This window comes from Delphinapterus leucas, chromosome 5 (genome assembly GCF_059928025.1).
Source record: "Delphinapterus leucas isolate spDelLeu-1000000601 "Yukka" chromosome 5, BTC_Dleu_Yukka2, whole genome shotgun sequence".
Taxonomy (NCBI): Eukaryota; Metazoa; Chordata; class Mammalia; order Artiodactyla; family Monodontidae; genus Delphinapterus; species Delphinapterus leucas.
In genome coordinates, this window is record NC_143133.1 from 116,988,827 (window position 1) to 117,005,985 (window position 17,159).

General features: G+C 51.1%; 1 protein-coding gene across 1 annotated transcript in view; it reads right to left on the reverse strand.

The window, feature by feature from the left end:
- WFS1 (wolframin ER transmembrane glycoprotein) overlaps positions 1-4,060 on the reverse strand; it is a 28,053-nt gene extending 23,993 nt beyond the window's left edge. The window contains exon 1 of the mRNA XM_022582449.3: positions 3,919-4,060. The gene's annotated coding sequence lies outside the window, so the exon portion shown is untranslated. The remainder of the gene's footprint in view (positions 1-3,918) is intronic.
- Positions 4,061-17,159: the final 13,099 nt, after the last annotated feature.

Here is a 17,159-nt window from a genome sequence, read left to right on the forward strand (position 1 = left end):
TGGGGAAGAGCCTGACCCATCTCACTGTGTGATCGGAAGCAGGTCCCTCCCTCCAGCCTGGCCCCAGAATCCCGAATCCAGACTCCTGACTGCAGGATGAGAGCATCAGCGTCCCGCTCCACCCCAGCTCCAAGACTCCTCCGATGCCTACGAGTGGGGCAGTCAATCCACACTGCCGCCCCATGACCAGAGCAATGGCTTGTAACCTGTCATTGTGTAAGATCCAGAAAACCAGAGTGGCCAGCATTCTTTCCACATGAGCACCCAGGCGTATTTTTATCCCATCAAAACACAAAATGCCAACATCACGGAGCTCGGCTGAGGGGCTGCCACCCCCTGAGAGGGCTGCTAGGATCACGCACCTACTGACGTGGAGAATGATCTCACGTGGACTTCAGCCCAAGCTCTCTAACCCTTGCTCAGGCTGGCCCCACTCTGCCCTCCCCCCAGGGGGGCCACCCCGACCTCTGAAACAAGCCCCCATGGGAAGCCTTAAGGATGTTCACACACCCTCTGAGCAGAGCCTCCACCAGCAGGATCCCAGACCAGGGGAAAAACCAGGGATGCCCACGGTTTCACATTCAGCCCACTTGCTGCTCCCCCACATCCACGTGCCACTGTGGACCTCCACGCCTTTGCTCTTACAGAGCACCTCTCTGGTGTCCATCACAGCTGTACTTTCCAGCACCGTCCAGAGAGGGCAGGTGTGAAACCCACAGCCCCTCCAGATGGTGCTACACTATATAGCTGTTAACCAGGACCTGTATATGAACGTTTAAAGATAAGGAAATGTTGGGCTTCCCTGGTGGCGCAGGGGTTGAGAGTCCACCTGCCGATGCAGGGGACACGGGTTCGTGCCCCAGTCTGGGAGGATCCCACATGCCGTGGAGCGGCTGCGCCCATGAGCCATGGCCGCTGAGCCTGCGCGTCCGGAGCCTGTGCTCCGCAACGGGAGAGGCCACAACAGTGAGAGGCCCACGTACCGCAAAAAAACAAAACAAAACAAAACGAAAAAAGATAAGGAAATGTTTGTATGACGCTGTTAAGTGGGATCTAAAGCAGCATGAGCTATTGATCTGAGTCTAGGATGAAAACAAAATTCATCTGCACAAAAAGACGGAAGAAAATGCCCCCACGATGGTTATACTCTGTCTGAGTGAAGAGACTACAGGTAGTTTTATTTTATTCTTTTTCTAAATGTACTTCCCTAATTTTCTATAATGAACGTGCAAGGTTTTTGGAATTACCACAAAACGTTATTCTAAAACCCGTCTGTGACTGAGCCTGAAGGGAGAGGGCCCAGGGGTTCCCAGGGTCTGGGATGTCTGCTCTGGATAGCCCAGCAGCCTGGCACAGGGCTGCTCCTCAAGACAAGGGCACATAGCCCTTGGAGGTACCTATTTTTGCCCTAGAGTATTAAGGGCCAAACCAAGGAACATTCCGGCTCCACCCAATGTGCCAAGTTCCCAGGACTAAGCGGGAATAAGCTGGGAATGCTCCTCGCCTGGCCAGGGTGGGTCAGCGCACGTGGACTGTGGGCCGATCCTGTGCCGGGCCCCAGCTTGGGCCTCCCGGGCCCCAGAGAGGATCCTATAGGACCTGCCTTGGAGAACTCAGTCCAGATGGGAAGGATGACACCCAAACTGACAACCACAAAGAGGGAGCTCTTGGGGGCTGCAAGCACAGAAGGGGGCCACACTCAGCGGTGGAAAAGGGGCAGGGTGGGGATTCTGGATGAGTGGCCTTGACTAAAGCTTTAGGACAAGCAGACATGAGCCAGGCAAGGGTGAAGGGAGGGAGGAATGGAGGTGTGTGGGCATTTCAGTGGGGGACTGCCCAGGAGAAAGGGCAACGGACATGGCTTAAAGGCAACATGGCTGGGAAGGTGCGGAAGTGACTCTGGGGCGGGCGCACAGGAAGGAGAAAAGAGGCTGAGCGGGCAGCTGGAACCTGGGGCAGGTCCCGAGGGCCTGAACAAGTGCCAGGCTTAGTGTGGGGTTGAGCCTAGGGCAGAAGGAAATGCAGGCTGGTGCTGTAGCGCAGTGGCAGTTAAAGAACCATCAGGGCTGTATGGGGATGGCCCAGGGAGACCAGGGAGGAGCTGGGTGGTCTTCCAGGGAAAGTGAGGAGGCCTGGCTGAGGGCAGGCATCTGAGTGCGCTCCTGGGCCAGGAGAAACAGAAGCATCACCAACTGAATGTGGGCAGGGGGGAGCAGAATGGGGCCTGATTTGTGCTCTGGGGCCATGGTGTTGGTGCCACTTGTGAGGAGGGGACCTGGGAGAGGGGAGGGAGCCATATGAGGCATAGAGCAAGCTCGCTGTTGTAATTCTTACCACCACTATTGTGGACAAGGATTTGGTCTCTGTCCCACAGCACAGGCATTTTGGGGGTCAGGGACTGAACTAGGTTCCCCTCTGTGACCAGCCCCAAAGGCCTGTCCAACCCTGGCCTGGGTGGGGCAGGGGAGGCCTGAGTGGGGAGTCCTCCACATACCCTTCCATCCTGGGAAAGAAGATGAGATGTGGTCTCCCAGCAAACTTTCCTGTGTCCAGGCAAAGGTCCATTTGCTGGGGGAGCAAGTATATAAAGGAACGTTCTTCTGAATCCCTGATCAGATGCCGAGGGGCTCCAGTGAGAATCACAGCCCCTTGGAGACAGAGCTGACAGGACGGGCAGTGGAGAGTATGGCCTCTGTGTTTCTGTTGGCGTGGCTTCCTCACTGAGTCTGCAGTGAGGTCAGGCAGCCAGCACAGTGGGTACCCAGGGCATCGTTCCCTCAGTGATGCATCACAGCAGAAGGGAAAGCCCTTTACAAATGGGCCAAGTGCCAGGGGTCACTGTCCAAGGTGAGGAGAGGCAGGCACTGGTTCTCAGCACCTGCCCAGGGGCAGAGGTTTCCCACCAGGCTCTGCATGATCAGCTGTGGGGTTTTAACTTCCTCATGGGTCAAATAGGGATATAATTCCTACCCCTAAGACTACTGCGAGGGCCAAATACTGTACAAATGTTAGTTCCTCGGAATTTCTTAACATCAACTACAATAAATGGTGTGAGAGGGCTCAGCTCCACCACGCCCAAAAGTCAGATTCCCCAGAAAGTTTCCATCTATCAAAACAGAAATTGATGTTCCTGAGGGCCAGGTTCACACCAGCCAGGGCCCAGGGGCTGCCACTGCCCCTCGCCATGCCTTACTGAGGAGCACCAGGGGAGAGGAACTGCTACACAGATTCTAAGTGGGCATTGGGGGCTTCAGTCTCAGAATCTGCCCCCTCAGGAGGGCACGTGCCCGCTTGGGGAGTGAACCCCCAGCACGCGCACGCGCGCGCGTGCACACACACACACACACACACACACACACACACACACACACCCAGCAGCCCCTATGATGAGGCCCAGGCGCCTTCCAGCGGCCCCGGGGGCACTGAGGGCGGCCCGGAGTCCCAGAGAGCCAGCCGACGGCCGCGGAGGAAGGGCCATGACTGGGCAACTCGGTACAGGTGCTGTGGGACGCAGGGCAGGCGCGCCCCCTTCCACTCGCCGGGTCCCCAGCGCCACAAGCCGCCTGCCTCTGAGGCCGGTTTTCCCGCCGGCAGTGTGGTTTCTAAGCCAGGCTCGCGGGCGTGACGGTGCTCGGAGCGCGCAGTGCCCCGCGATGCCCGGGGTGCCCGGACTGGGGACGAGGGGGCGCGCACCCCGGAAGGAAGACGCGATCGAGGCCCGGGCAGGGGTTACCGTGAGCGTCGCGGAGAGGACGGGACCCCGGCCCTCCAACTTCTGGGGAACTTGCAGGGGACACTAGTACCAGCCGCCCGTCCGCTCAGATGGGGAAACTGAGGCCGAGGCGGGCTGCAACTCCGGGTGCTCCCGGTTCTCTTTCCAGCCCACCCTGCGACCGCCCCTTGCCGTGAAGTACTCACCGGCCCGCTAGTAGGCCTCACGCGGCGCCGCGACGCCCTTGGGCTTCAGAGCTCGCTGCAAAGTTGCTCGAGAGGAGCTGGACGGCCCGGGGCCAAAGGGAAGCAACCGCGACCGAGCGGGCGGCGCCGCTTACAGTGGCAGCGGGAGAGCTCTGCCCACAACGAGGGCAGGGGAGGGGCGGGGCCTGGGGCGGGGCCGCAGGCTGCCCTCCACTCTCGACGCGGCCAGGAGGACGCGGCGCCGACTCGGCCCGCTGAGCGGCCGGCATGCCTGCCAATCACTGCTCTCCTCTGCCAATCACAGAGCGCCTCGCCTGACAGCTGCCCACTGGCCCACAGGGCCTCACAGAAGAGATGGCCGGGTGGGCGGGTCGGACCCGCCCACAGCGAAAGTTTCCGAGTGGACTCGGGCCCTGGCACAGACCCGGCCCTGCCACTCCACGCCCACAAACCGTCAGGTCACTGGGAAAGACGTGCACTCGGTGAGTAACAGGTGGTTGGACCCTCGGACGAGACTCGGACCACCTTTCACTCACTACCCTGGCCCCAGCGTCCCCAACTTCAGATTCATTACCATTGTTATTGCAATATTAACTAACACGTTGAGCGCCTACTATGCACCAGACGCCTTAATTTCGGCCTCACCAAAGATGGAGAGGGCTCCCCTAACAGAGGAACAGGGATAGGAAGATGTGGCCCATTTAAATGTGTACCTGTAACCAAGGGCTGCTTTAAATGCATGAAGTGCAACGTAGCATGCTTTCACAAGGTAAATGTGTGGCGCGAGGCTAAGGCAGTTTGGAAACCCTCCTTTCGGTTCTGCCCTGGGGTCTGAGAGGTGTGGTTTGCAGATAGGGGCAAAGGTCTATACCTGAGACAGGCCTTGGGGCTGTGAAGCACCGGTTAGCGGTGCGGGGCGCCTCCTGGGCTGTGTCTGCTGTCTGGTCCTCACAGCCAACCTGAGATGCCTGTTCTGGGTTATCATTGCAGAAACTGCTGCTCAGAATGGCTGCCGGGAATATGTGACCAATATTTCGGGAGCAAAGTTTCCAGATGGTTTGGGAGATGAGTTCTATCCACTGAACACACTACCTCGGGGACTTTTGTTAAAGCCACGAGACTTACATCAGGCACCTCACTTTATCCTCCAGCTGCCCCCTCCATCCGATCCCCATCTTCGTGTCTGACCCGGTGAGGCTCACAGAGGAAGGAAGGGAACAGGCGTCGAGCAGCACCCACTCTGCCCCTGGCTCAGTTTGGGGGTTTTCACACCTCAAGGTTTTTCATTTCATCCCCAATATCACCGTGAGGCAGGTGACATTGGGCGCATTTCTATCGATGAGAAGACTGGGGCTCAGACATAGACGGGTATTTGTCCAAAATCACACAGAACTCTTTCCCCCTTGCAGTATACTAATTACAGAAAATTTGGAGAATTAACACAAAGTAGAAAGAAGAAAAAAATCACTCAAAGGCTATTACTGTTTACATTTTGGGGTTTATGCATATTTAAGAAAGGGTTTCCAGAAGTTACTGTGATCACACTGCATGTGTTGGTATATGTGTGTGTGCACTAGAGCAAAGTTCTAGAAGCAGAATCACTGGATTCTGATAGGCTTCTTCAGATCTATAGATACATTTTACCAAAACAAGTTTCTCAAAGTTTCCTCCAGTTTACTTCCGAGGGGTACACACTGCCTTGGAGAATTACTTTATTTTTTAGCCTTGCCTACTATGGCAAATGAAAAATGGTCCCTTTGCAATTGCAATTTGCATTTCCATGGTAATTAAGAGGCTGGACATTTCATATTTCTTAATTTTGAGAAGCATTCTCTTTCTCATTTATCTATTGGGAGCTTAGAGGCTCTTTGAAAACTAATCAGATGAGTTTCTTTTCTTTCTAACCCACCCATCTTTACTGCCCATCCTCTCCTTCAGCATGGAGGGCTGGAGGCTGACCTGAATGGCTCCTGCAGCCCACCCTTGGGATCAGCAGCCCTCCTCGCACCTGCAAGGCTGGGAGCAGAGACCCCTCCTCCATTATCTTGGCAGGACTTTTCCAACTCATTTGTCACTGTCTACAAGAACATAAGCAGCTTGTCATCCATCCCAACTGGCTGGTCACTGCCCACCATCAAGGAGACCACCATCAAGGAAAAAACCTGTGAAGGGACCCCATAAACAGTGGGAAGGGGACAGATTGAACAATTCCTCCTGGGGAGGCAAGAGAGAAAATGAACCTCAGTCAGAGCACAGAAACATTTAACATATGCCATGGATTTAAAAAACTTTAAAAGTTGTAGGTAAATTCAGAAAGAGAATAGTCGCGGTGAGAAAAATTAGCACTGGAAGATAATGTGGAATAAATGCCTTAAAATGTGGAGGAACAATACATGAAAATCATCAGGGAGAAAATGAGAGGCTTGCTGGCAGTTCCAGGCAGTACAGCATGTAAAGAACAGGCACTCCAAAAGGAGCTGGAGGGGAAACAAATGAAAGAAATGCTGGAAGAAAATGTCTCTGGGCTGAAGATATGCCATAAAGTCTCCAACTCCAAGGATAAGTTATGAGAAAGTCTTGCAGAATTCCAGAAAAAAGCGGTCACAACCCAAACAAGGAGATTCAGAGTGGTGCCAGATTCCTAGGCAATTTTGGGACAATGTCCAGGGATTCTGACTGTCTGATCAACGCGCCTTTCCCCTGCTATGATGGAATTCATGTGTCAGGGCAGAAGAAGGAAAATATCTAACATGGCAAGACACAGAGAAGGCCCCTTTGACCCGCGGAAGTTTCCCTCTCACCGACATAGTTCAATCACAGCAGAAATCTCGAGATAAGACACAGAAAATAGTGGTGAGCAATGACCCTTGCAAAATATGTGGTTTAATCTAAATATGCCTGGGATTCTGTACAATAATTGCTAAATAGGGATTCTTGAAACATAAGCCACATACTGTAAGGGAAACCTGTATTAGCCTGAAAGTAAAAACTAGAATTGATCTTCAGGAGTTGAGCAAGGAGTGAAGTGGAGAAGTACAAGGGTCTGATTTGGTGCCAGGGAAGATGGGGAGAAAAATCTCATTGGGGAGGGGGACATTGTTACCATTTACTTTTTATACATCAACAGGGAAGTATCGTTTAATTATGAGTATCAGTAGTTGTAAAGCACCAACTGGTAAAAAAGAAGCTGAGTAGAACTTCTGAATTAATGGGCGGAGGTAGGGAGTGTGGAGAGAATGAGTAAAGAGACAAAATTAAGAAAGGGGGGAGACACAGGAAATAACAGCAATAACAACAAAATCTAATAAAAGATGAAAAATTTAAAACCATGGATATCAACTTTCATAAGAAATGTGAATGGGCTGAATTTCCTATCAAAAGTCCGTAAGGCTGGGATAAAATCCAAATCTAGTTTAAGTGCTGTTTACAAAGGCAGACACCAAAAATGCTGACGGATAGAAGTCCAAAATAGTCTACATTTGAAAACTGAAATTTAAAAGATAACAAGAATGACAAACTAATGTTGTCTAAAGGATTCAAGGCAGAAAGCATTCACAGGAACAAAGAGGGATATTATGTAATTGTGCAAGGTACAATCCACAGAGATTCAACAGTCATAAATCTTAATGCATCATGAAATACAGCAGCTGTGATGGTTACTTTTATGTGTCAATTTGTCAAGGCCAAGATTTGGCCAAACACCAGTCTAGATGTTGCTGTGAAGATACTTTTTTAGACAAGAGTAACATTTATATCAGTAGACTTTGAGTAAAGCAGATGACCCTCTATAACGTGGGTGGGTCTCACCCAATCAGATGAAGGCCTTAAGAGGTGATGACTGAGGTCCTCTGAGGAAGAGAGAACTCCGCCAGCAGATGACCTTCAGATTTAAGTTGCAACATCAACCTTTCCCTGGGTTTCCAGCCTGCCCTGAAGATTTTGGACTTGCCAACCCCCATGATCACATGAGCCAGTTCCTTAAAATAAACCTCTCTCTAGATGTAGGTATAGATATATAGATAGAGATAGAGATAGGGATAGATAGAGATAGAGATAGAGATAGAGATATCCCCTATTGGTTCTGTTTCTCTAGAGAACCCTGACTGATATGGCACCCAAACTCATAGGGCAACAACTTGGAAATACTAAGAGAACTTATTAAAACACAGCTCTTGTCCTAATTCAATGCCATCTCTCTAGGAGGCCTGTCTTCACTCCCCCACGAAGTGGAAACCTGTGCTTTGCTGTTGAGTACTGAATGAATGAATGGATGAAGGAATGAATGGCTTCATAAGGACAGCGTCCAGACCCTTTAATGGGATATCTAAAAATGCCTCCCACACTTCAGTCCTATTGTCCCATCTGCAGTCCTCTGATGTCTCCCTGTTCTCAGATTCTGCATTCATGTGCTTGCCCACTTCTTTCCTATTTAAAGTCCATTTTAATTTACTCAGCAAACATCCTTCCTCACTTTTCTCTGTATGCTTGGCATGTAGCCCAATGCCTACCAGTTTCAGGCATTGGGCTACATGCCAAGCGTACAGAGAAAAGTGAGGAAGGACGTTCGTGAGTTTTCATCTGAAGGACAGCAGAGTTGGGGCCTTTTTCAGACCATCAGTGTATTAGGCCAAAAATGGTCCCCTAGATATCAGGTCCTACCTCCCGGACCCTGTGAATGTTACCTCATTTGGAAAAAAATGTCTTTGCACTTGTGACTAAATGACATGTGAGGTAATTACATGAAATGGGGTGATTACCCTGGATTTTCCAAGTGGACCTTAAAGACTGTCACAAGTATCCCTAAAGGAGAGAGGCAGAGGGAGGTTCGACTCACACATAGAGAAGGTGATGTGAAGATGGAGCAAAGAGAGACCGGAAGATGCTGGCCTTGAAGATCGGAGTGATGCAGCCACAAGCCAAGGAATGCCAGCAGCCTCTATGCTGGAAGAGGGCAGGAAGTGGATTCTTCTTGATTTCAGCCCAATGATACTGATTTCAGATTTCTGGCTCCAGAACTGTTGTTTTAAGCCACTGAGTTTGTGGCAATTTTTTTACAGCAGCCACAGGAGATTAATATAATCCTAATGTTGTGTTGGGACTGTAGTCTTGCTGTCATCTGGTGTCCACTGGGGTCCTGCAGATGAGCTTAGGTGAGGCATGGAAATTCCAACCCTTGCAAGGGCAGCCTTGGATAAACATAACCAGAGTACTGAACCAACCCCTTGGCATTCAAACATATACTCATCAAAATCAAGGAATCAAGGGGCCAAATCACCCTCTTGTGGGTCCCAGGATGATAAACGAGCAGTATTGAGAGTTGGGAAATTGCCCTTGAACGACCAGGCCGAGTGTTCCGCAGACTCAGCGACCTAGGTCCTGAGTGTGTAACCTACTGAGCTAGTGAGATCAGAACAGCGCGTGGGGTATGTCAGCCACACATTGGACATCTAGGACTGTGAGACCCCAGGATCACCCATGTATCCACATTTTAACAGGTTCCCCGGGGATTCTGATGCGCAGGGAAATTTAAGGCCCGTGACTGTAAAGGCGAGTGATTGCAAGTGTGATCTTCACCTGGGTGACTGTTAGAGAGGCAGAAACCCATCCCATCTCAGACCTCCTGAGTTAAGAGTCTTCATTTCAAAGAGCTACTCCTGTGATTCATGTAGATGGTAAAGTCAGAGGAGCCCTGCTCTGGGCTGCAGGTTCCCAGCCCAGGCTGCATGAGTATTAGAACCACCTGGAGAGCCCATCCTGCCCAGGCCAACAGAGCCAGAAGTTTGGATTTATGGGGAGTCCTGGATAGCTGGGAGCAGAAGAGCTGCATTCAGCATTTAGCAAGGTCTGGAGCACGTTCCAGCCGTGCTCCCACAGACCCCTTCCCAGCCTCCCTGCTGGAGGCTGTCCCACCTGCCCTTGTCCACCTCCAAGATAGGAAACTCTCTTTGGTGTTACATCTCAATGGGTCTTCCTGACACCATGACCGACCAGGTGGCCTCCCTCCGTCTCCAAGGAGGTGGTGGCTCCCCAAGATCACACATCACAGAGCTGGTCGGTGGCAGAGCCTTTGGGAGCAGGGCTCCCAAACCCTGCTCCCTCTATCCCCCATTTCTCTGACCATCCCCCCTCCCGCTCCCTCCTTTCCTATGTTCCTTTATACACCTGAGCTCATGGTCCACTCTGAAGAATTCTTAAAATTGCAGCAGAAGCGGCCAGAGGGCTTGGCACTGGTCACGTGGCTCTGTGTCACCAGGGCTGGGTGCTACATCAGGGCCCCCGCAGCCCCACCTACCCACACCGGCCTGAACCTCCACCCACCCCGCATGCACACCCCACACACACTGCATTGTTGCCGGGTAGTTCTGAGCCCCCATGAGTCTGAGTCGTGATTTCCTCATCTCTGAAAGCACAGTGACTGCCACTTAGGGGCCTTCATGATGAGTCACCAAGTACATCGAGAAGTTTCATACTGGAAAAAAGAGCTTGAGGATGCCAAGGCAACTTTAGAGCAGAAGAAGGACAAATGCCCTCACAGAGGAGAAGCACATCCCAGAACCCCCACCTCTGTGTCCTCATTACCCCACTAGGTCAATAGGTGGGTTCTCCAGAAGAACAGAACCGAGAGGACATATATGGATATATAGAAAGAAATGTATTACAAGGTATTCTCATGTAATCACAGAGGCTGAGAAGTCCCGCAATCTGCCCTCTGTAGAGCTGGAGGCCCAGGAAGGCTGGTGGTAGTTCCAATCCAAGTCAGAAGGCCTGAGCCGATGCCAAGGGCAGGAGAAGAGGGACAGCCCAGCTGAAGTTGCGTGGATTCACCCTTCGTCCGCCTTTTTGTTCTATTCAGGCCCCGAACAGATTGAGGATGCCCGCCCACACTGGGGAGGGTGATCTGCCTTTCTCAGTCCTAACTCAAGCGCTCTCACACACACACTCGGAAATGAGGCTTTTCCAGCTCTCTGCACACCCCTTGGTCCAGTCAAGTCGGCACATAAACTTAACCATCACAGTCACTGTGGCACCAGGTGAGGTGCACCTCCTCCCCCAGCCTCGGGTCCCTCACCTAAGAAGTGGGCTCAGCCTGCTGCCCTGGGATCGGTGGAGAGGAGTGACCATGAAAGCCACCAAAATGGGGGCCTGGTCATGGCGTCGCTGAGGGCAGCTCAGAGGATGCTGATGATTTGGTGAACAAGCCACAGGGCGCTGTGCCACCAGGTCTGGACCCCGCAGCAGCTGCCATATTTGCCGGGAGCCTACTACGCGTTTCCTCCCTGGGTTCTTCAGCAAGAGGTGGAAGGTTCTAAGGCACATCCCCTGGCCCTGCCCTGGAGGTTTGGTTCAGATGTTGGAAAAACCAGCCACCTGTTAGAGAACAGGAATGAGATAACTGGGCAGAAGCTGTGCTGGTCTGCAGATTCCCAGCATGGGAAGAAATTGCCACTGGCTACAGTAGTCAGGGAAGTCTCCCTGGTGGAGGTGTCGACTTTACTTTTTTTTTCTTTTGGTTCTTCTTCTTTCTAAAAAGTAGACTTTATTTCTTTTCTTTTTTTTTTTTTTTTTTTTTTTTTTGGTGGTACGCAGGCCTCTCACTGTTGTGGCCTCTCCCATTGCGGAGCACAGGCTCCGGACGTGCAGGCTCAGCAGCCATGGCTCACAGGCCCAGCCGCTCCGCAGCATGTGGGATCTTCCCGGACCGGGGCACAAACCCGTGTCCCCTGCATCGGCAGGCGGACTCTCAACCACTGCGCCACCAGGGAAGCCCCAGACTTTATTTCTTAAAGCAGTTTTAGGTTCATAGTAAAATTGAGCAGAAAGTACAGATATTTCTAATATATACCCCCTACTCCCCAACACCCAGAGCCTCCTCCACTATCAACGTCCCCCACCAGAGTGGTACACTTGTCATAATCAATGAACCTGCATTATTACATCATTATCACTTGAAGTCCATAGTTTACATGAGGGTTCACTCTCGGTGTTGTACATTTTATGGAGGTTGACAAATGCATGATGACGTGTATCCACCATTATAGTATCGTACAGAAGAGTTTCACTCCCTTAAAAATCCTATTCATCCCTCCCCCTACCAGCCCCAGAAACTACTGATCTTTTTACTGTCTCCAAAGTTTTGCCTTTTCCAGAATGTCATATAATTGGAATCACGTGGTATGGAGCCTTTATAAGATTGGCTTCGTTCACTTAGTAGTATGCATTTAAGTTCCCTCCATGTCTTTTCATGCCCTGATAGCTCATCTCTTTTCAGCACTGAATAGTATTCCATGGTGAGGATGTACCGGTTTATCCGTCCATCACCTACTGAAGGACGTCGTGGCTGCTCCCAAGAGGTACTGACCTTACCTCAGAGAACCGAGCATGGAGGGTCATTAGGTAAGTCTGGCACAGGAGACTCACAGACCTCCCTGAGCATCAACTCAGGATACCCCTCTACCCCACGGGTTGTTGGGAAGGTCTGTGAACTAACCTGTGGGGAAGTGGCAGCACAGGGCCAGTGCACAGTGGGACCAGTGGATCCTGGTTCCCTCACATCACCCCCAAAATCATCACCCCTCCTTACAAATGGTCACTACACCTGGTGGTTCATTAAATCCACACAAGGACCCTGGGAGGTAGCTATTGTCCCCAGGTTATGGACAGGGGCTCTGGGAAGTTGAGGGGTCTGCCCAAGGTCATGCTGTGACACCTCTTTGGTCCGATTGTCCCCAATCCCTGCTACAGTGCCACACGACCCACAGCCCCTATGTCTGAAACTCAACAAGCTCACCTGGGCAGGGGTTCAGGTGGTTCTGAGGAAGATAAAACGTGTCACTAAAGACCCCTTTTAAACAAACACCCCCAGGCTGTGGGCTCCCAACTTCCTCCCGTGCCTTCACATGGGGCTGCGGCTTTTCCTCCCTCCCTTCTGAAGTGACAAGCTTTCAGTCCAAGTCCCCGCTGTCATCTTGACAAAAGCCAGAGCTGGTGGGAGACAACTTCTCGCTCATTTTAGCAGGAAACAATAGAAGAAAACTTAGGCATAAAGCACTTAGGTAATGTCAAGAGGAGCTGAACATTACCCAGTTCAAAATCCTCCCCAAAACTTTCCAGACACCCACTTAGCAGCAGCGATCAGAATACCACAGATAGGTGTCGACGCAGAGACTAGCAGGGAAAGCTGGGGGGAAAAAGCACTTTTGATATTTGTGGGAGCAATTTGGACAGTTTAGCAAAAGAGATATTGTTTTTGATAATCGTTAGAAATATAAATTACCTAGAAGGCTTACTGTGATCACAGATAATTGTTTCCCCCAAGTTTTTGATACAATGGAAACTGTCAGACTCTGGCTGCAACTTGCTCTGTGACTTGCGAAAGAACTCCTGGAACAAGAAAGGAGAAGGAGCCTGGGTACAAGGGATTCTCTTGGCTGTTGCCTTGAGACTATTACTTCGTGGTACATGGAATGCTGCACGAATTCACTGAATTGAATTTTTTCTCCTGGAGAAAATATGGTATCACTTGTTATCCACAGTTCAGGTTGCCTTTGTGCTGCCCCAATGCAGGGACCACAAGCTGCCATCCTCGAGTACATAACACCTTGGTTCCCTGAGCCTAGGGGAGGACGGTCTGGCCGGATGTCAGCATGTACCTTCTGCCTGGAGAGACGCTGGGGCCCAGGATGTGCCCTACCAAGGGCAGCAGAGTTATTTTCAGAATAAGGCTCAGACATCTTCGTGAGGGCCTGTAGAGTCCAGAGGTAGCCTGGGGGCAGCTGGAGAAAGGGTAACATTTGAGCTAGATGCCAAAGAAGGAGCAGAGGTTTGCTGTAGGAAGAGGAGGGAAAGGGCCTTCCGGGAAGAAGGCAGGCTGAATGCAAAGGCCGGGAGAAGTGACACAGCAGGTGGGTCCAGGCAGAAGAACCTCCTGGCATGGTGGTTGAGGGCAGTCAGACTCATACATGGCAGCTGGCTTACATGAGAGAGGCTCCAAGGTGGGGGCAAAAGCAGGTGCTGCACATCCCTGGAGACCCAGCCCCAGAAACTAGCATCCATTTCCGCCAGAAGTTCACAAGCTGTCATTCAAAATGAGTCACAGGGGAGCCAGCCCACATTCAACATGATGGGTTATGAAGAATTTACAGCCATTTTTAATCTACCGCAGCATGGGGACCCCCCAGGAAGTTAAGTGACCAGCCCAATGTCACAGGCTGAGGCAGTGGCAGAATCAGAACTCAGTTTCAAGTCCTTGGCTCCCAGCCAGGGCTCTTTCCTCATCACACAGTCCTCAAAGGCACTTGTTAAAATGGGAAAATATTTCATCTAAGGAGACAGTAGTTAGGATCGAGGCTCTGATCTTCTCGTTCACCAACTGTCCAGGGAACTTTTAAAAGAATCTGTTGAATTGAATGAAAAGGGCAAGTGGGAAGACTTTGTCTTTAGAGAAAAAAAAATAGGAAGAAGAGGGAGTCAGTGTTACTAAGCAACAAATAGAGGGCAGGATGATATGAGCAGCATCAAATTAAATAGGGCTTCTCAGCCTTTGTCGAGTCACAGCTCACAGAGAAAATGGCACTTGTGCAGATTAGAGCAAGGCTGCTCCTGTGGGTGCTCACTGGCCCCCAGAGGCTCCAGGCATCCCCGGCAACAATAGATCCTAGCGCTGAGGAAATAACTATTCCAGCACACACTAACCCATTTGCTGTCACCACCACCCCCACCACCATCTCCATCATCACCACGAACACTACCATCACCACCACCACCACCATCACCACCACCACCACCGCCATCACCACCACCACCACCACCATCATCACCATCATCACCACCATCACCACGAACACTACCATCACCACCCCCACCACCATCACCATCATCACCACCACCACCACCATCAACAAGGAAATATAGCAGGAAAACACCCGAGTAACGTTTAGGGACTTTACCTCTCTTCCTCATCTCTAAGCCAGGATAGTGCTAGTTAGCATTCACTGAGCACTACTAAGTATTATCTCATTTGATCCTCTCAACAACCATGTAAGGCGGATGCTATCTTTCCCCCCATTTTATGGTTAGGGAAACAGAGTCCTTAAGTAACATGTCCAGGGTCATGCAGGTCCTGGTGGCAGAGGCAGGACTTAACACCCAGCAGCCTGACTCACTCTCAACCACTCAGAGCTTCCCTCCTGGGCCTCTTGTGAGACTCAAACGACATCCCTCTTTTGTAGCTGAGGCTCAGAAAGCTTAAGAGACTTGCTCAAGGCCAGCGAGCCGGGGGACCAAACCTTGTCTTTCCCTCCTGGCTGGGGCCTCTGGACCCGAGTCCACATTGCCAGAGCCAGCTCTTTACCAGCCTGCCAGATTTTATGGTCTTTAAAAGACCACGGCTCCCTGGTATATTTGGCTGTTATCACTCAGTGACCATTGAACCGTCACATTATTGCCCCTGGGTGTGGGTCTTTATCTACACCTGTCTCTGGAGCTTGCAGGCGGTTATCCTGCATGAGCGGATGGAATTAGACCTCTCTGGAGGTGAAATAAGATAGATCTGAACATCTGCCTTCTCCCCACACCTTGGGCCATGGGAGGGTGTGTTGAACAGAACCGCAAAAGGGCTCTGCGAATTATAAAGTGTTTATGAAACCTTGTGATGATAAACATAATTGGTAAGGCCTGCAGAACAACTGAGCTCTTGGATAGCAAGCTGAGAGCATCATTATCAGGAAATTATTACAACATTTAAAGGATATTATGAGAAAAATTGCAGGAACCATCACATCCAGCCCGGTGAAGATACAGCTTGTGGAAGCAGGAGTGTGCTGTGGAGCCTTTGCGCTGCTGTGCCCGCTGCTGGGGGCACCATCCCCTACCCCTCTCCTGGCTCAGTGGGTCTCTGCTTGAAGCTCGTCTTACCAGTGTGGGATCCTCTGACCGCCTTGACCACCCCAGGGCACTCTCTTGGCCATTGCATTCCATCTGCAAGCCTGGCCATGGCTCTGGGTTGTTTACTTGTATTATTAGTCATTGAATGCATGAATGAGTGAGTGAGTGAATGTTTTCCAATCCTCCACACAGCAGTCAAAATGACATCAATCTGATCATATCATTCTCCTGCTTAAAAACCCTCCAAAGATGTCCCAATGCACACAGAAGAAAAAACTCGCTCCTTTCCCTGGCCTCCCTAAGTGACGCTGCCCTACCTGAGTTCACAGCTGTCTCCCCTGTTCCCACCTACTCGGCCTCCCTTCTGTTCTTCGAGGGTATCAAGCTCTTCCCGCCTCAGGGCCTTTGCCCATGCTATTCCTTCCACCCACAATCGCTCCCTGACGCACTCCTCATGCAGCTGCCCCGTGCCCTCCTTCCTCCCAGACCGCTCTATCCACAGCATGCTTGTCCCGCCAACCCCACGCATTACTGACCCTGCTGCAGGCCCTTTTAAGTGTCCCCTGTTTGTTTGTGAACTGTATTTTTTAATCTCTCTTCTTTACTAGGCCTGTAAGTAGATTGACAGTAGGAGCCATGCTTGTTTCAGTCACTTGACTGTATCTGCCTTAACAAAGTGCCTCAAAGTGAGTGGGGGGCACTTAAAACACAGAAGTTTCTTCTCTCACAGTTCTGGAGGTCAGAAGTCCAAAATCGAGGTGTCAGCTGGGGTGGTTACTTCCTGGGGGCTCAGTGGGAAGATTCGTTCCAGGACGCCACCTCAGCTTCTGGTGGTGGCTGGTAGTACTTGGTGCCCGTGACTCGTGATGGCATCACCCAGTCCCTGCCTCTGTCACCACGTGGCCTTCTCCCTGGCTGTCTGTGTCTTCACGTGGTGTTTTCCTCTCTGTGTCCGTGCCCAAATTTCTCCCTTCTTCTAAGAGATTGTAAATCATTGGATTAGGGCCCATCGTCTTCCAGGATGACCTCAACTTAACTTGATTACATCTGCAAAGACCCTATTTCCAAAAAAGGTCTCATTCTGAGGTTCCAAGTGGGCATAAATTTGGGGATGATGCTATTCAACCCAGTACACCCATTATCCCTGGCAACCAGTCCATGGTATTTGTTGAATGAATGAACCAATCATTCAATTAATTAACCAGATGACCAGTGTCTCCTGAGGGAGGGTGAGCATATATGTTCTGGGATATTCCAGAGGGCAGGACATGGGGGAAGAGACAGGGAGGAAGATTTCAACTCAGAAGGAGGAAGGACGAGTCGTGACTGAGAAGGGCCAGCACGCCCCTATATTTCCT